The sequence below is a fragment of the Pelobates fuscus genome, chromosome 3 (assembly GCF_036172605.1).
Source record: "Pelobates fuscus isolate aPelFus1 chromosome 3, aPelFus1.pri, whole genome shotgun sequence".
In the NCBI taxonomy this organism is placed as follows: Eukaryota; Metazoa; Chordata; class Amphibia; order Anura; family Pelobatidae; genus Pelobates; species Pelobates fuscus.
In genome coordinates this window covers 266,041,576-266,062,458 of record NC_086319.1, presented here as the reverse complement: position 1 = coordinate 266,062,458, position 20,883 = coordinate 266,041,576, and the positions used below count along the sequence as shown (strand labels likewise).

At 37.2% G+C, this 20,883-nt stretch overlaps 1 protein-coding gene across 2 annotated transcripts in view; it reads right to left on the bottom strand.

Annotated features, from left to right (window-relative positions):
* The window catches only part of LOC134601097 (beta-4C adrenergic receptor-like), a 69,189-nt gene that overhangs the window by 28,781 nt on the left and 19,525 nt on the right, over positions 1-20,883 (bottom strand). The gene's annotated exons all lie outside the window — the stretch shown is intronic.

The window sequence follows — 20,883 nt, the reverse complement described above, 5'->3', positions numbered from 1 at the left end:
TAGAGTAAAAAAGAGCACATCTTATCCTTTTAACTGTTTTCAGAGTTCTCTCTGCATTCTCAGGATGTTTGGTCTGTGACAACAGATACCTTTGGGACTTCTCTCTTTAGATATGCATTTAATATGTGTTATGTGGGTGTTTGCACTGTTTGGGAATCCTTGCACTTTTCGATTTAAGCTCATCTTTACTTTAAAACTAGGCTACAGAAAAAAAACATCATATATTACAGCAACCATACTAAAGTAATAAACAATAACTGTTTATGAATATAAAAAAACACCAGTGTAATACTTGGGACCAGGGGACTGGGCTTCCCCTGACCCACTTAACATTGGCCTTAGGGGTTTGGAGTCCACCCAGCCTGGTTCTAATATTATTACCTTAGAGCATAGATGATATTCTTAGGAGAAAGTGGTAGAGGTTTGTACGGTTCTGTTATATTATTCCCTCCACCCCACTCTACGCAGAGTAGAGGAAGCAGCAGGGACCATTCGCAAGGCTTATACACATTATGCACTTTCTGGGGAAAGTTTGTCAATGATTTCACAAGAATTAAACATTGAGCATTTAAAATATATATATATATATATATATATATATATATATATAAATATATAAATATGTTTATGTTATCCTACTATACTCCTATTGAATCATAATTGCTAATTTTGATTTTACCCTATCACATCTGATTCCTTTTTTATTCCTTTATTATTATTATTATTATTATTATTATTATTATTATATCCTGCTGTATACCTCCAGCAATTTATTGAAGGATGCTGATTATCCACCAAGGACAGTTGCACATCTGATGTATGGTGAGAATTTGCTCACGTTGGACATTAGTCTACTCCTAGTCCAGAGGTAATATCCAGTCAAGCAATTTTGTAAAATATAATGTATATTATTATTGTGATATTTTGCATTCTGAATGCTCCTCTATGAATTGTTCTGTTTTTAGGGTATAAGCAAGACATTCTGCACTATAACTACTTTTTTTAGTTTTCCTTTACATGTACCTAATCCTGGATGCATCCCAAATCTTTATGATACATGTGAATAAATAAGTTTGTTGTATTATATCAGTTTGGATGGAAATACCATGGTTAATGATCCTATACAAATGATGATTTAAGTTTATGAATAAAATAGCCAGTGAGAAGAACATGTGAGATTTACTCTGATGACAACTCTTTGATTATCACATTTTTAGCATTATATGAAAGCAAATTAGTTAATCTTTTCACTGAATTAAAAGAGAGATGGATACAATTTTACATTGATCTCATCAATGGTTTGAGACTTTAAAACCTTTAGTAAATTATTATAAAAAATAATATTATGAACTCCAGAGTGAAAATAAATAAAACTTTAGATAATATTGGAAGTATACTTGTGCCAGGTGAAAAACATTTTGAGGGCTGAAACACTTCGACTGAAAATTAAAAAAAAAAAAGAATCTGTATGGCAGAAATTGTAATAAAAATTTTGGTTACCAAAAAAGGATTTGGAAGTAACAATAAGAGGAACTAAAAGGGTGTGAAACAGATCAAGTGAGAAAAAACTTACCAATAGAGGGAAAAAGAGGAGGAGCGCATATATATAAATATATATAGATATATATATATATATATATATATATATATATATATATATATGATGTTATAACATTTAGAATTGTAATATGTTTTATGCATTATTAAACACGATGATACCTTTTTTTCAATAAAAAAAATAAAGATAAAAAGATAAATAAACACACCTGTTTCTAGAAAGCACCTACATTTTTTTGAGAGGTTATCTAATCAAATAGACCATGAAGACCAAGGAGCAAAATAAGGTCCTAAATAAAGTTCTGGAAAAGTATTATTTTCAGAGCTTTTTAAATATATTCATAAATAAATGGAAAGATATGGCATAACCGTTACTTTGCTTTAAGAATACAAGTAACTGTGTAGGGATGTGGTTAGGCATACAAGCAACCAAGATCCCAGTGGTAATTGGGAAAATTGGAAAAATTTGCAGCTGGGACATGGGTCAACTATAGCTTAAATACTCTACAAAGGCACTGCTGAAAAAAAACCTCAAAACATTAAACACCTTTTAGTGAATTATACAAAGAGTTGGGTATGTAGTGTAAATCATTGAATTAAATTTTGTTTAGAATAAAATACATTTTAATGCCTTTATATCATTATAAAATGTGGAAATTTCCAAGGGACTTCATTTATTTAATGCACTGTGAATATAGGGCATACAAATGCCGAAGAACGTTTTATGAGGTAAATGCCATTCTTGGTTTCTGGAGATATAATAAACGAGCCCATAGGTTGAGTGTTTTATTGATGTCTCCAGAAATATTTACCTTAACATATGCTTCACTGTTACATACAATTTAAATGATAATTAATTTTTAGGTATGTTTTATTCTGCAGCAACTGTCACAGATACACGCACACAAACACCGATGTACAAACACACATCGATACACATTTATAGTTAGCTTATTTTGCACGTGACAATATTCTCTGCAAAATATAATTTGAATACATGATCTGTCCATTAAAATAACATACCATGTACCCATCCACTTCTATATCTTTTACAGTAACAAAGGTTTGTTTTCTCTCTAAATAGCGAGATGTGGTGAGTTGACAAGTCACTTGCAAAATTGCGTAACTGAATAAAATCCTATGTTTGCTAACCACGCTTAGACTTGCCACATTGATGTTCTATTATGTTTACAGCCTGTACTTCAAACAGTTTTTCTTGCCCCCGTGTAGAGATTTGAACTCATCAGTCTACATATATCTGTTGCTAAATGCCAGCCAATGTCATTTGCAGGGTCTCAGTTCTTAATATAGAACATATGCTGACACACTAGAGAAACGTAAGCATCAATATTACTTTACTAGCGTTCCTTGACAAAACAAAAAGTACATGCAGGACACACAAGTCGTAAATTGTGGTACTAATTTTACATGACCACAGGGAATATGCTTTGGCTTATGGCTGGTAATTATATTACTCAACACCTAAGGCCTATCTTATTCCCTTCAGTAAACGTTCACCTCCACTGCCAAACACACAAGGATTCAATCAATGGCTGCTCCATATCAGAAGCCAAAAGAAAGCTACTACATAAGTTAGCCATGGGAGTTATATATAAAGAGCTATTCTGGGGAAAAGTCCTAATAACAGAAACCAAGAGAATGTTCCTGCTGATTGCTTCTCTTATATACATACCTCCATCCCCACCTATTATCTCTTAACAGTGTATTTATAACCTCAGGAGTGTGACATACTAAAGTCTTCACAGAAGTGTGAATATTGAATTTAAAAAAAAAAAAAAAATTAAATGAAACACTATTTTTCGATTTTTCAGGAATATTCATTTAAGTTACATAATGCGTCCTGATTTGAATAGTTTCCCATTTTTATAATCCTTGCTGCAAAACCGCACAAATATATCCCATATATATTTTATAATGAATGTCAGTTTAACAGGAAAATAAACTAAACAACACTTCGACATGATGGGTAGAAAACTGTGGTTAAAGATTTAAAATTGAATCATATATTTGTATTATGCCATTACTTTACTTGTGACGTGTATGACTTGTGATATGGATAGGTATATTTTACTTAGATTTACCTGATCAGTGATAACACTGGCACATCTTTATGGAGCTGAATCCAACACTATTTCAGTTCATTATGTACCGTATATTCATGTGTCATCTTTGTGAGAATTGTACAAATGTTGGACCTTTGTCACATGTGTATATGTTTAAAGCATCTGCGTGACATGTGAATGAGGGATCTGCCTATACATATATGTGTGGGGTCACTGTGAAGCAATTATATGTCTGGGCCAAAAACAGGATGTGTGTTCATATGTCTGTATGTGTATGTGAGATGGTTTTATGTGTGAATAATATATATTAATGTGTTTGTGAGATTCATATTAGAAGTTAATTAATATGGTATTAATTTGTTTAAAGGTGCACTTGGGCACCATAACCACTACGGAACACTGTAGTGGTAATAGTGTTAGCATTCCCTGTGCTGTCCCCCATTTATGCATCCAGCCCCTCACTTTTCATATTGTGAATGCACTTTATTAATATATTTTTTTTCCAAGTTGAGATGGCATTCATTGGCTGAGTGTATCAGCTGTAAGCTCCGCCAAAAATTTCCATTTAAATATGAACAGAATTTATATTGCTAATGTGTAAGTAAACATAAAAGACACAAGTGGGTGCAATAGTGTATCGTGCACAATAGAATGATGACCGTAATTAGCACAACCCAGTAATACTACTTCACTATAAGGGTTTTCCAACCATACAAATCATTTAATGTACATATAAAACAGAATGAAACAGACAATAGTGCAAAAAAAAAGAAAAAAATGAACACATTAAAATTATAAAAGGTACAATGTAATATGTGGTATACAAACAATTCTACAATCAGCATTAAGGCCCCATCGAGCCCCAGGGCAGGGATAATTAACTTGCTTTTTGGTGCAGTCTTAATACAACATGTAACGTTGCAGGCACCCATGGGTCCCTCAGTTTTTGTCATGTATGCTGGTACTATATACACTACAGCAGGCCATTGTGGTTCTTATGTGTATAGAGCCTCTGTAAAGTGTTAATACATATGAGGTGTATAAGAATACAGTATTTATAGTAGACGTGTATACAAAGTGGCATGAGAATGGCACAATGGGAGAGAATGGCATAAAAGAATCATAGATCAAATAAAGGCTGAAACTGAAAATTCTAAAACAAACTGGGCAGAACTGGGAGAACAAGAAGGACAGAGAGGTAACACAAATTCTGTGTGAGCGATGAAAAACTGTAATATAGGACTGTAGCGGGCCCTGGGTAACTTGGTTATATTAATGAAGTAAAAGACCCATTTTCCCCAGTAACTGGATGACACACAGTTCCAGGGGTACAACAACCACTTTATTGGCCATACTTGGCTTTATACTTTCCCCATGCAAGGGGTGGATCACTCATATGGACATTGTCCCCTCCCAGGGTCGTATAATGGAACTGGAACCCCAGTCCCTTTGTCCCTTGTTCCAGCCATGTGTCCCTCCCAGGGTCCTCTCCTTCCCAGAGGCCTTTGCGGAGGACAGGAACTCCAGTTCCTTTGTCCCCAGTTCCCGCCACCCAAATACAGGGTTTCCCACTTCCCGTGGCAGGGGGGTCTTCTTCCCAGGACCCATTGTACCTGATAGTCCCAGCGAGGGAAAGGCTCCTGCCTCCTGGGCTCCCAGGCACAGAAAGCCCACCAAAACGCCATTGTCCCCAAAGAGTGTCCCCAGCAATCCCAGGGACCCCCAGAACGGCAACCGTCCAGAACCATCCCCGTTTGTGGGGTCCCTGGGTGACACAAACACTCCCCCTGGCCGGTGTTCATCTGTACAAACGGCGGCCACCCAGAGAAGTGCTAATTAATTACTTCCCTTGCGGTTTAACACTTATATTCCAAGTTGCCAATGTTCTAATTGATTGGTTTGAACACTCCAAGGGGCACTGGGGAGGTCCTCGTTCGGGAGCCGAATGAGGTGGAAAGCAATCCGCAAATGCTCCCTGTAGCGGAGTAGAAGTATTAACTGCAATATCTCCGCTGGTAGACTTAATCAGCAGTCAAGCGTATCGCAGCAATCCCATATCAATTCCCCAACAACTGGACGATACACAGCTTTGGGAGTCAACTGGTTTTTATTGAGCCACAGCTGGCTTTTATACAATTTCCCATGCAAGGGGTTTCTTTAATTACATTCCAGGGTTTTTCCCCTGGTGGACCTTGTTAGGGACACGGAACAAAGACATATTTCCCAGGGTCCTTTTCTGTACTTGGTAAGATAATCGAATTAAATAATTGTCCTTAGGCACTTATCTCCCAAGTACAGAAAATTCAAGAATATTTTAAAACACCATAACTCCCATAATATTAATCAGAACTCCACGAAACACTTCACCGAATAGCAGGGATCTGAGCACCCAATCTGTTGAAATACCGCTCTAATCCGTTTTGTAGAACAGGAACGGGATTCGGTGAAGTTTAGACCGGTCACCATGAGGCGTAGCCCCAAAACAGTTTCATGTGGTTGTATGCTTTGACCGGTCTTCTTTCAGGAGTTCTCACGATTCAAATAACGAATATAAGTGTTCATGAACTGGGTAGTTGTGTGCCTGGGGTTTGTTCGTTCAATCCAGTCGAATGCCGCTCTTTCTAGACGAAGGGAATGAACACACGAACAAGATGGAAGTACATCGATGTTCGCAAGGTTGAGTGTCCAATTATAGTTCCACACACTCGATGACCAAACACCGCTGGGCGTTCGTGTGCAAAGATGGCCGCCACCACGTGTTCGGTCATACCTAACGGCGGCCACCCATCCGACCATTTAGAACCTTGCGGTTTTCTGGTGTTACAATAGTCAATTGGAGGCACATGTCTCCCCGTTCGGTGGTTGGTTCGACTAATGAACAATATATCCATATTCTGTTCGGGAACCTCAAATAGTAGAACTAACTCAGTCTCTTATACAAATAAGTGGCTAGTTAACGAGGTGTGAACATTCTAACCAAACATTCTAAATGGGGTATCGAGGCGGTCCTCGTTTGGGAGGCGAACAGAACCCATTCGTATGGGGCTTCCCAAATGGAAGGTAGGCAAAATACAAGAATACAGCACAATACAGGGGAAAAATACAGAGAGTCACACAACAATTTACGAACAGGCAGCAGTCCTGCCACAAGGACAGCATAGCTAAGCCTCCTAGGACTCAAGAGCTGACATCTGAAAGCTGAAATAGGATGACATACTGGTCATATTAGTTGAATAAATTGCTTCAAGTGATATCTAGGTTACCAGAACACCAGAAAAAATATACTCTATATGTGTGCAAACAGTTTTTAAGCATGCACAGGTTAGTCAATGAAGATGAAGCACATGCATAGCTGATCAATCAGTGACTTAACTAGGGTGTATCAACTTGGAAGAGGCTGACACGCTCTCAGGTTAGGTTAAGGTATCTCCTTACGTACTGCATTGACAAGTTGAGAGGTATGTTCCCACTCTCAGTACAGGATCAATGCTTGGCCACAGAGTCCCATGGTATTGATCTTCATCAATTACTTTGTCAGACTAACCAAGAATTACTTACGTATAGTCTCTGCTTCTGTTTTCATAAGGAAATGTTTCATGTTAAACTTCAAAGAATTTGTCTTCTCATGTGGAGTAAAACAATCAGAAAGCAATATTCTTTTGCTTTGGGATTCTTACTTTCACATTATATATACAGTTAAAAATTTGTGTAGGAAAATCCTTAACACCAGTCAGCAATCAGAAGACTAAAGGAAATACCAGGGAGTTTTACAGACAGAAGTGAGGGTCCAAAAAGGCAGAGGTCATAGCTCTACTTCAGTAGCTGCTAATACGTTTCCTTGTTTGATAAAACAAGGGGATTAAAGGCCTAGTTTCCCTGTTAACTCATGTTTATTGATTGATTGCTGACTTTTAAAAAGTATTTTTTTTCTCAAAGGAAAAGGAGCTGGTAAATAAAGTAAGCATTTGTGCACATTTGGTCAGCTTTAGTTTCATAATGAATCAAAATGTTTGTGTTAGTAGATGGGTAGAGTCAAGTCTTTCCTGGTCCTCCCCAATCTTTAGTGGGTTGAGGAATTCCAAGTGACAATAAAATATGAGAACCATTCCTCTACCCTCATCCCTATAGTTATTAAATATGTAAAATTCAATAACTGCCCTTCCAATCAACACATATAACTTTAGTTATCCAGAGTTTCCAACATTGTAAACGCCAACAAGTATATGTCCTATTAACAAAAATATATATTTTTTTAAATCACATGTATTACAATAACAGACGCACACATTAAATAAATAATCCAATGCCATGATTACTACAATGAATAGGAATTCCTCATAAGCTAAGTAAATAAATGCTCCCTGCTGATCCTCTACTGAACAATATGTGGCTATATGTTTTATCTTTGTTAAATGCATCTTAGCAATTTATTCTTGTTCTGGGTAAAGGGTAACATGAGCATGATGTAAAATGGATAGCGCTATCTTGACTCCATGAAGATAAATTAGACATTTCTCACAATACTGTCAGAAACAAAGTCATACTAAAGGGCCAACACAATATCTTTTTTTTATTATTTTTTTAAAGAATATGGAGGTTTTAGTGGCGTAAGAGGTATGATAGGTGCCAGCAGGTGTCAAGAAGAAAACTAGAACATCAGGACTCATCATGTGCAAATGTTTCTTTAGATGTTGGGGCATAGGTTATCATTTTAAAAGCAGTAAATATTGAAGGAGACACATGTATCTTTATAATCTTTTTGCAGAAGTGATCACTTATGGGACTGCACTTGAAAACATTAGCAAAAGGCATTGTATGTGTAGCGTTTTAGTCCCAGATTGCACCCATTGATTTCCACAATTTTATATAGTCAACAATAAGAGTCAAAGTACAGAACATTGAAATCACATTTTGATTTCCTTAAGAGTTGTGGTAATCAGTCACCCAACTTCTGCAATAATGAAACATGTGACTGTCTTTTTAGGAATAGAATTTAATGGTTTCAATCAGTCAGCAAGATTGTGCCTGAGGTTAGATAAAGTAAAAAAAAAAAAATCACCTTTATGCTTTTAATTAATCAAATGTGTTCTTCTCACACAAACATCTTGAACCTCTCCCAGTAATCAGGAATTTGAGTAATGTCTTTGGGTAGAACAGTCTGTAAACCACAAAGTTACAAATCAGCAAATACCTAGAACCAGCAGTCTGTGTATTTCAACATCCTTTTAATAAACAGAAATAATGTCCTTCTCTACATTGTACTGTCATTTTGTTTCAGTGGCAGGTTGTGGACATGAAGCGCTACAATGATCACATCTTATACTGTATATCATCACATTTCTTTGTTTGGCTTGATAGATGGTCAAGTAAAGTCATCATAAGCAAGAATTTGAGTTTATGTTAAATGTACTCTGCTTGAGTATTCCAACCTGGGACCCAGAAACTAGGTCCTGGGTCTACTGTCATTATTTGACTGGGGTGGCTGGGGTGGATAAGTATCTGTATGAGGTTTGCCTTTTAAAAGTACATATATTCTGAACTAGACAAATATGTATGGCATGACAACCTGAAACAGAATTCATAATTTGGGATTATGCAGATGGATTAATTTAAGGAATTTTTTTTTCTTCTTTAGAGATATAGTGCAAATAATCATGCAGTGGGGCCAAGAAATAAACTGTTATATGGCATATTCCCATACTGAATGCATAACGTTTTGTAAAGATTTTTCACAATAAATAGGATTGTTTAACGTTTCTATTTATTCCTTTTGTTTATTCAAGACTTTTAAAATCCAGATACAGACCACATTAAATAACATGCAAAGAAAATGTAATTAGACATTTGTGTCCAACTCATCGTGTGTATTTAGTGTTATGTTTTAAACAGAAAGAGAGAGAAGGTAAAAAGAAAAAAAAGAAAAATGAAAAACAACAAAAAATCCTGAGATACAAATCAAGATAGTAGAGATAAAATGCACACAGAAATAATTACAAATACAAAATAAAAACCCAAACAAACAGAAAACTAGATCATCTTAGCTAATATTGTGTTGTTGAAATTCAGCAAGTGTGCAGGCCAATAAACACTTATTTTCAGTGTCTGAGATCAGAATTTACAAATGAAAAGCAGAAATAAAAATTATTTTAAAAAATTGAATTACGTAAAAAGTTCAATAATTTTATACTTCATTACTGAATGGTTGCTTCTTGGTAACAACAACTTATAGTCCAAAAAATGAAAGCATGTTATTGGATTAAGACATTGTGCATGTAACATAGACATTGACCCTCAATGTAATGTTTTGAACATGACTTCCAGCAATAAATAAAAAAAATAAAAAATCAAATGCAATAAGATACATTTTTAAAGTATTAGGTTAGCCTGCGGAACAAATGGACATACCCATTGTGTCACTGTGAAATTTAAACTATGAATGGGTATGATCAGAATGTAAGTCAGTTAAATGTCCACAGAGACATCCTTGAAACTCGATAAACTTGTTTCCTATGCATAGGAAACAGAAACATTTAATTTCTTACTGTTATCTTCATTTTTTTTGCCATGCAACCATTCGTGTTTTGTTCAGTCATTGTCAAGAGCCTACAAGTCAACACCGTGGTTGTTAGTGGTGAATAATTATAGACCAGCATTACTCCTATTCATCAAATTACCTGCGCTCATCACATGTCTCCCGATATCTCAAATTATATCAAAAAAAGGGCATGAAAATATCTGATACCAAAAGAATACTATTTAATGCAGCAATGTCTGGACAGGGCACAAATTAGGAGAGAATGCGAAAGTGTCAAAGGAATTAAATATCATATTATGTTTGTTGTTCAAAGTATGTTATCCACTTTCTAGCAGTGAGTCATAGTGAACTTAGAGTATCTTCATGCATCTATGATCAAAACAAGTGAGCTAAGCAAAAATTATAAAATGATAACTCGATTATTAGTGGTGACATTAATTATATCCCAGGATAAAATGTTGTTTAAAAACTTTAGTGCAATCAGGCAATATAACTCAGTAGTAGCTGAAAACTCAAGATGCAACAGGAGTTGTATTAAGATACAGCAGAATTTAAGGACCAGAAACAGAATATGAAGATGCAGCAGAGGCCAGGTATGTGTTGTTTACTTTTTTTTTAATTCCTGGGCAATAGTTCCTTATCCCACACCCTTACTGCTTATGGACAGAAGTGCCGAGTAGCCTGTGCAATGCATACTTCATGTTGTTATAATTGGGAAGGTTGACATCATGTCCCCTCATGAGTAGACTGTCTAGGCCACTTGAAGACACCATTTGTGAGTAAACCTCCTCCTCTCTTGAGGAGGAACTTATGCCACTCAGATCAAACCAGTCAGGCTACCGGTGGTTACTGCCCAGGCAGGCATCCAGCCTGTGGGTCCTCTACCACATGATGGGGACACTCCTCGCATTCCCTCCTCTAATCTCAGTCGTTCAGACGCCGGCCGCGGTAGCTCCACCCCTTTTTATGAGCCCTGCCTTATATTATACATGATACTTTATCAATAGTTCTGTTTATACATGGTGCAATATTGGTCTCAATTTGATATTTTTGTGTAAGATTTACAAATGACTTAATATTGCTGGATAACATTTACAAATATTTTTTCAAAATCTTAAAATGTCAAAAAAATCCTATAAAACAATATATCAATATATAAAAAATGTCCAAATATTTAAAATATTTTTCAAAATATAAAATAATTTTAGAAGTTAATAAAAAAAAAAATGAAATCATTAGAAAATCTTATCCAAATATATTAAGTTGACATAATCAGATGTCAAAAACATATTATACTGAGATATGTAATAGGCTCCTCACACAAACTATAGCATGGCCAATAACAGGAATTAGGTAGAGGGACACTTATTGCAGAAGCTTAGGGCAGCAGCATTGAAAGCTCTGCTTGAAGTTATTAACGGTCTGGACTGTTCAAGTGCAGGTAATTTATTGAAAATGCTCATAATACTAATAGCTATACTTTCCATGAATGGCCATTGTTTAAGACAGCAAGCACAAAAACACAATAAGGATCAACTATATTGATAGATACATTGTCAGCATAAACCATTATTTTCTAACCTGTTCATTAGCAGGAATATACAAAAGACAAGAGGTCACCCATTGAGACTAAAAGAAAGTAATTTTCGCTTACAGCAGAGGAAAGGGTCCTTTAAATTAAGAACAACAAAGATGTGGAATTCTCTACCTAAAGGCTGTCTCTTCAGATTCTATAGATATTTTTTGTTTTTAAAAAAAGGTTTGGATGCTTTATTTTGTAAAAACAGAATATTAAAGGGTATAATTAATATGTATGAGAACAGGTTGTTGATCCAATGAGGAATCTGATTGCCTTTATGGAGTCGATAAGGATTAACCCCTGTTTTATGGAAACAAAAATAATTGAAATGTTTGGGTTTTGTTTTTTTGCCTGCTTTTGGTTCAATCGCCTCAATGAATGAGATTCAAGGTTAAACTTGCTGATTTTATTTTCAACCTAGGTATATTACTCTGTAACTATGTAATGTGCTAAAAAGCAATGTGATGTATTTCAAGATTAAGAATAGCATAAAATTGATTGATACTGCATAAAATAACATTCTACAGAATACTGTAGTTTGATATAGGATAGTATAGCGTAGTAGTGCCTTACTACTTCATTGGCGTTTAAGTCATCTACAATTAATTTTATCTATGGGATAATAAAAGAAAATAAAATTCAATAAGAAAATAAGCAAAGACTTTGCATTGTGTTAACATTCCCTACCTTGAGGTTTCATCTAATTTAAAAAATAATTAATGTTAAATCTTTATAATAAATAATGGACGCATTTTTTTATTTGCTACATTCCCTCTTCATTTAACAAGAACATTTCCTTATTAAGTATTTAGTTTCATTTTTTTTTTATTAATAGTGCCATTATCCAATATAAAATATATTTATCACATGATATATACAATTAGTAACCTTGTTAAAAGACATTGGGATTTGTTTATATCAACAATACTCACAGACTCATCACCTTTTTTCATTCTTTTTTTAAGTGTAAAGAATTTGGTTCTGCATGAAATGCTTTACTAGACAACGCTGATTGAGACACTGAATATATGCCTATACAGTACAAACAGACAATTTTGTAACAGTTTAACTTCAGGAAATTAGGGCTATATGGACAGCTCTTGGGTTTGCGCAAGCCATCTTTAACCCACAATCTTCCAGAAATGCCAAAGGTGTGTCCACCTTAACATTTTCATACATTGATGTTTTTATTTTGCAGAACCAAGTTTATTAAAATAATAATGATCTCTTTAAAAAAATGAATGGCAAAATATACTCTATAATAGCTGAGATGTTAAATGTGTTTGTGATCAGCCTATTCAGTGAACCTCAGTTCATTGTTTAGTAAATACAAAACCTGTTAAGATAATAAATATCACCCACTAAGAAACACAAGAGACAGTTCAAAATTGTCACAAAGCCCATTAAAAGAGCCCATGATCACACAAAAAAAATCTGCTTTTACAACTCAGCGTGACACTGTACTTAAACTTCAATTTTGTAGATGCCAAATGTTCATCAGCAAAACATACCTCACATATTTACCTGCACAGCATGACCCAACATGCCTAAAAACAGCTTGCACAGTGAACAATAAGAATGGGGAATTCGGGTTGTGCTGGATACACATTCTGTAAATTTGGGAATGTGCAAACAAATGCAACAAGACCGAGCCATATTGCAAGCCTTCTATGACATACCTAAACTCAATGTTTAAATTTGAATTTCATTGTTCTGTTTCAATCTTTACTAATCATCAAACTGAGCGTAGCGATTATACTAATCTTTGTATTTTTAGACAAAGTGTACAGTGAGATAGACAAAGTGGCAAAGAGATAATAAAAGATAGTTCATTTTCTGCTAGTCCTGTGGTACCCAAAGAGTTAATGTATAGTTACAAGTTGCTGAGGAACCTGGGAACCTCCAGCTGTTGGATACACAATGACACACATGATCACTATACTCTTAAGTAAGAAGTAATGGAAAGAGAAAAATTTAAAATACACTCCAAGCACCATAACAACTACAGCACACTGTAGTGGTTATGACACCAGGACTGTCTAGTCTCAACTACAAGTAGTCCAAGCCAAATTAAGACTGGTTTACCTCGGGTCCACCAGGCCTTGTCTCCGACCCCACTACAGACAACAGATAGCAGGAAGCAGTCCGGGACAAGATGATGATGATGATGATGATGATGATGATGATGAAATATGAAGTATCAGCAGTACTTTGTGTACAGTCCTCATTGAGTGAGGTCAGACAAAGATTCTCAATAAGTATGGCAGGCATTCACATCACACCCCATTTTCAGGTAGATTGCCCATGGGGGCCAATCCCTTATTCTTTTTGCCACAATCTTCCTTATCCACCCACCCCAGTCCCATATTCTTCATAGGAAAAGTTAAGAAGTATGGAAATCTTATGCTCTTGACACAAAATCAGTTAGTTAATCACAGTGTATTTATTTAAGAGGTTTTCACAATGGGATCAAGAACTGCCTGACAGATTATAAAATGAAAGCAACATTGTAGCTAAATAAATTTAGACTAAATATAGTTAAGAAAATGCGTTTAGATAAATAAAAAAATGCAATTAATCTTACCTGTAATCCAGTACAAGGACAGTCTCTTCTTGGTAGCCACTCCACCGTCTGCTAGATCAGGCTTCCCCAAACTCCGGCCCTCCAGATGTTGCTGAACTACAATTCCCATGATTCTCAGCCTATCTATTTCATTCATAGAATCATGGGAGTTGTAGTTCAGCAACATCTGGAGGGCCGGAGTTTGAGGAAGCCTGTGCTAGACCATCAAAGATCAGTCATTATGATCTCTGTTCAATCCAATGTTTCTCACAGAGAAACATTGGAGACATAGTGGACATGGGTTGCAAATGTAGTGCTCCTCTAATCGGATCCTTCTTGTAGAAAAGCACTGAATCTGTGTTTTTCGTTTTTTTGAAACAGCACCTATTTGCATGGCCATAAAAAAGAGCAGCATCTATGTACCAAAATCACTATGATAAGATGATCAGGTAACCCTATCTATGTGAATTCAGATAAAGAGCCACAATATGTCCTACCTCTTAATACTGGGCTAATTAAAAAAAAAAAAAAGGAGTGGTTTCATCCAGAAAAATATCTGTGTCACGTCAGGCTCACTTACTAGCTTCACTTAGGGCTGCCCATGCACAGATTGCTGTTATGGGGTCTCGCATGAGATGAATGTCCTGAGAGTAATTTGCACAGTGCAAGCAAACTATTGATGGTGGAAATAAATGTAGCTGCGTCCCTCCAAATTGAGGAATGTTGGGAGCAGCAGTACCCACAGAAAAGGTTCCAAGGAATGCAAAGTCATAATACGTATATGCACGGTCTCGCTTAATTTGTATTTAAATCAATGGAAAGACAAATTCAAGGGTGGGATATGGACTCCTCTTACTCTATGCTGCATACATCCATGGTTGGGTAATATGATAATTATTTTTGGGACTTTACTTCCAAATGCAGGACTGATATAATAATTCCTTTAGGAATATTTGAATTTTTCCTTCTATAAAATACACACTTCAAATCTGTGTTTGTTACATTTTAAATCAACCATACCTGCTTGTTCTTGTGAGAAATTATCCAATATAGATTGAAAGTAAAATTAAATGTTTTTATTTTTTTCAGAAAACCCTGAATGGCAGTAAATTGGCAACCCAATCGCAAAATTAAGGTTCGAATAGTTGGGTTAGATATGTATCCACTGACCTATGGCTACAGCTTGGATATTTAAGCCTAAATTTCGAAAAGTGTTTAATTATTTTTTCAGTTCACTATCATTTGCGGTTTTGTGATTAAATCCCTATTATTTTCCCTACAGTAAAACAATGCCTCCATAAAAAAGAATGGGATGGATGTGTGATGCAAGCGAATGGCAAAACCTGCTCTTGACCGGCAGTATTAAAAAATATATTTTCATGAAGTGGTTAAAATGGTTTTAACAATCTGCATGTATATGTTTTTCCATCATCGCGACGTCAGTACATCTCTATCTCAAGGACCAGAGTAAAACAGAATGCTAAATTATGTTGCTATTGTTGTCGCTCTTTGAATAAATTTGCCAGACAGCAATGGTTTTTATTTCTAAAGTAAAGGGTTTAAAGGATCAAGAAATAATCCTAGATGGAGATGGAAAAGCATTTTCTTTCTAAATTAGCTGTATTCTCCAACCAGCTGGAGTATACTAGATGTCTGCACACCTGTTTAATGTCATAATAGAAGATTTTAGCTGAACTCTGACTTTTCCAGGAAAATAATATTTTTATTTTTATTTTTAATTTAGGAAATTCTGTGAAATTCTTCACATTTTAGAAATACTTTGAAACACATCTATATTACTGCTTGATGGATGTGTTTGCACTTTGCAGAAACTGCTGTATATCTTTCAACACATATACTTAAAAAATGCACTATTTTGAAAAAGAAGTATTACTTCACATGTATATATTCTCTATGTAAACATATGCGTGATGGTTTCTCAGCAATATTGTTTAGTAACTTTTCATTTCATGTATAAATGAATATAATAATTTAGGATTTCTGATTAATTCTACAACATTTTCTTTATTTATTTTTCCAAAGACTAGTAATGTTTAAGAGATTTTGTATAGGTTAAAGTTGGTGATGTGCTAAAATAAAAATAAAAATGATAATACAAAGTTTTGTAAAATGTAAACAACATGTATAATCTATCTTTCAATCTATCTGTATGTCTGTCTATCTTTCATCTAGTTTTAGAGATGGAAATATCTATTTTAGGTAAGGCGTTTTAGATATATATTTAAAAAAATAAAAGTGAGTTTTCTATAGTAATGTATTTACAAACTAGCTTCCCACACCCAAAATAATGTTGCAGATCTGCATTAATGCAGGGTTATTCATTAAAATGTGAGTTGTCAAGAACAATCCCCAGATTTTATTTGCAAAAATAACTTTCCCAAATCCCAGCATTAGAAGTATTTTCTTATTCTGATATTAGGAACAGTGTAATTTATTTACAGTTGGTTTGTACGCTATGAAAAATGTGTTTCTAATAAGCTGAATGCTTCCATCTGTATGTGGGACTCAATCTGGACCTGTCATGATCCTATCTATGATCTTTGCTGAAGATAAAGGTCAGTCAGCTCTTTCAGAACTTCATGTACTATCATGCAGTTCTGCAACGATGTCGTTTTGTGACAAATGGAGATCTATCTGTTGTCCACTCTCCTTTGTAGATCATCACAAGCTAGCTATTTATTTATACTGAAAAAAATGCCATTATTTAGAAAAAAATTATATCAAAGTTATTGATATACTACAAAGCACACCTGCCAATCCAAGACAGATTAGGGAATCCAAGACAGGTTAGAGACAGAAACTACAACAGCTGTGCCCACCTGAGAAAGGGGCAGGTCAACCCATAAAGTGGACGTCCTGTCAGACATTGAAGCATGTCAGCCAGGCTAGAATGCACACTTGGCTGATTGGCAGCATTACTAGCTGGCCCAAATCAGGACCAACCAGCAGAAAAGGCCTTGTGTAAGGTCCTAGTGCCCTGACACCACTCCGTCTAGCGTTAACTAGTGATGTCGCGAACATAAAATTTTCCGTTCGCGAGCGGCGAACGCGAACTTCCGCAAATGTTCGCAAACGGGCGAACTGGCATAGACTTCAATAGGTAGGCGAATTTTAAAACCTACAGGGACTCTTTCTGGCCACAATAGTGATGGAAAAGTTGTTTCAAGGGGACTAACACCTGGACTGTGGCATGCTGGAGGGGGATCCATGGCAAAACTCCCATGGAAAATTACATAGTTGATGCAGAGTCTGGTTTTAATCCATAAAGGGCATAAATCACCTAACATTCCTAAATTGTTTGCAATAACGTGCTTTAAAACATCAGGTATGATGTTGTATTGATCAGGTAGTGTAAGGGTTACGCCCGCTTCACAGTGACAGACCAAACTCCCCGTTTAACGCACCGCAATCAACCGCAAACAGTCCATTTGCACAACCGCAAACTCCCCATTTGCACAAGGTTGGATACCAAGCTAGCCATGTCCAGTTCCTTGTCCTCACTGATGTCATTGAAGGTCTCTTCCTCCACCCAGCCACGTACAACACCAAGGGTCCCCGAAAGGTGACAACCAGGGCCGTCTTTAAGGAGGGGCAAAAGGGGCATCTGCCCCGGACCCAGTTACTCATAGGGGCCCTAAGGCAGCTGCCCCATGGGCCCCCTGCAGCACCTGAGGTAATCAGGGGCCACAGCCCTTTAATACTGCTCTGGACCAGGTCCCTGTAATATGTGGGTTGGCTAAATACATACTCACAGCTAGCCCCCTCACACACTGTCCTGTGATCCCTTTTCTTCTCCGTGGCATGCTGGGAGGAAGTGAAGTAAGATCACTCCCTCTTTAGTGCTGCTGGGGAGGAGGCACACACCACAGGAGGATAATACTAGCATTGTGGGGGAGAGGCACTGAGAAAGCTGATGGCAGACTCCCATCAGCCTGGGCCAGCAAGCTCTCACTGGACACCAGGGAAGCCACCCCACTGTACCCAAAAGGTAAGGAGACAGGAGGGGGGCTAAATATGTTTTGTTTTTTGTTTTGCTTATTTCTGATATCCCTTCAAGTGTTGGTGTTTGTAATGTAACACACAGGGAATAAGTACATGTTAAAAATCTTAGAAGAACCTGACAGTTCCCTATTAAATATAAATTTAAAACATATTTATTTTAACATATTATTGCATCAAGTGTTATCAAAGGTTGTACACCTTTTCCAAATGTCACTTTTGCCAAATTCTGGACCAGGGTATGTAAGCTGAGACATTATATTGGCTGGGAGTTGCTGTCCAAGAGCTTTTAGAAGGCAGAGATTAAAATATGTAAATGTACACATATATGGGTGTGTGTGTGTGTGTGTGTATCTGGCTGTGTTTATGTCCTTGTATGTATCTGGCTGTGTTTGTGTCAGTGTGTGTATCTGGCTGTGTTTGTCTGTGTGTCAGTGTTTCTGTGTGTATGTATACCTGTGTATGTGTACGTGTGTGTCAGTGTATATGTGTACTTGTGTGTCAGTGTGTGTGTATGTGTGTGTATGCATGTGTCAGTGTGTATAAGTGTGCATCTGAGTGTGTGGTAATGCATACATCCCAGCATTTTAATGCCAACACAAATACACTCCTACATTCCATCTCTAGCACTGTACACATATACACCCCTGCATTTATTCCTTTATGTATGTGTGTATCTGAGTGTGTGTGTACATACCTGTGTCAGTGTGTGTGTGGATCTCTGTGTGTGGATGTGCCAGTGTGTGTGTGTATCAAAGTGATTGTATTTGTTTGTCAAAGGGTGTGTATCTGAGTGTGTGTGTGTGTGTGTATGTGCCAGTATGTGTCAAGGTGTGAGCATGTGTCAGTGTGCTTATGTGTGTATCTGCATATTAATGTGTATGTGTATATGTGTTATAGAAATCACACAACATGCAAACAGACCCCTGCAAACACAAACATTACATACAAACACACCAGTTTGCTGAAACACCAATACTACACACAAATGTACAAATGTATTTAAAACACAACACTACAATCAAACACCCCCCCCCGCTGCATGCAAATACAAACATTACATACAAACACATTCCTGTATTAAAATGCTAAAATTATATACAAACACCAACTCTACACACAAAAGTACACCTGCATTTAAAAAGCCAACACTACAGACAATCACACATCCCTGCATTCAAACGCAAACACTACACACAAGTACACCACTGCATTCCAATGGTAACAGTACATTCAAATACACCCCTACATGCACACATACACTCTATACAATAACATGCTGACATTCAATTGCACAAACACTGCTCAAAAATACAACCCTGCAAGGATGGTAGATCCCCAGCTGGCATAGCATCGCAGGAGTCTTTAATCTTGTGCTACAGGGCAGGCCTGAATTTTATTTTTTTTTGCACCAAGGCACTCTCTACATTAGTTTCACCTCTAGGTTGGGATGGAGGGAGTGATTGCATGCCCAGGGGGCCCAAGCAGATGCTTGCCCAGGGTCCAATCAATATTAAAGACGGCCCTGGTGACAACAAGCCCCCTGTATTTTTCTTACTACCTCCGTGTGGCAAGTGTGGCCTGGTGCTCACCGGGCGGGAGAGGTGACCGATCTCCCGATCCTGGGATTCCCAGGAGCAGCTACTTCCGGCAGGAGCTCCGTTACCCCCCTTCTCGGACCAGTTGGGGGTTATCCCGGTCCACCCCTGAGAGGCTGTCTGGAGCTAATGGACGCACAGAGCACAGCCGCCCAGGCTGACATACTTATCTGCGACTCTCTCAATATGGCGGCAGCCGCGTGTCCTCCTGGTACCAGCAAAGCATGGCAGGATATTGAGTCTAAGCTGGACAGAATCTTTAATCCATTTTGGAAGCAAATAACAAGCAGGAAGCCCCAACAAGCTCCACCACAGCCCCAACAAGCTCCACCACAGCTAAGCGAAGCAGTCCCCATTAAAATCCACCAACGCAAAAGGCGTCGAAGACGGGACCGGAGGCACAAACAGAAATGCAGAGCCTGCCTCACGTCAAGCACTCGCCTCCACCTTAAGCCACCACAATCCCACACCGGACGTGAAGCACCACCGGGACAGATCCGACCACCTGACAAAACAAGCTTCCACCACCTCAAGCCGCGAACCCGGCACTCAGCCAGAGACTTTCCTTTGTTGTTCCAGGTATCAGGGACTCCCAGGGTCTGCACCTGGCGCCCAGAAGGGATCGGATGAGCACAAGCAGTAAACAGCAGCCTGCCAAGCATGTCCCACTATAGCCGATCCTCCACACCATGACTTTGATCACATGAACTGCTCTCTGCACCTTAACTAATCGTAAAGTAGCAAGTGTTTAAACATGTCATTATTTCACCTCCTAAAGAGTTTATTGTCGTAGTTCCTTACATGCCTTTACCTTAACCGTTCATGTATCATGTTATTCACTAGTCTCATATCATGGGGCGACTCACACTTGATTTATAACTAGTGGTGGAGCTGCTGATATAAATACACAGTTGATAACGTGCAAGCTACACCCTAAACATGACAGC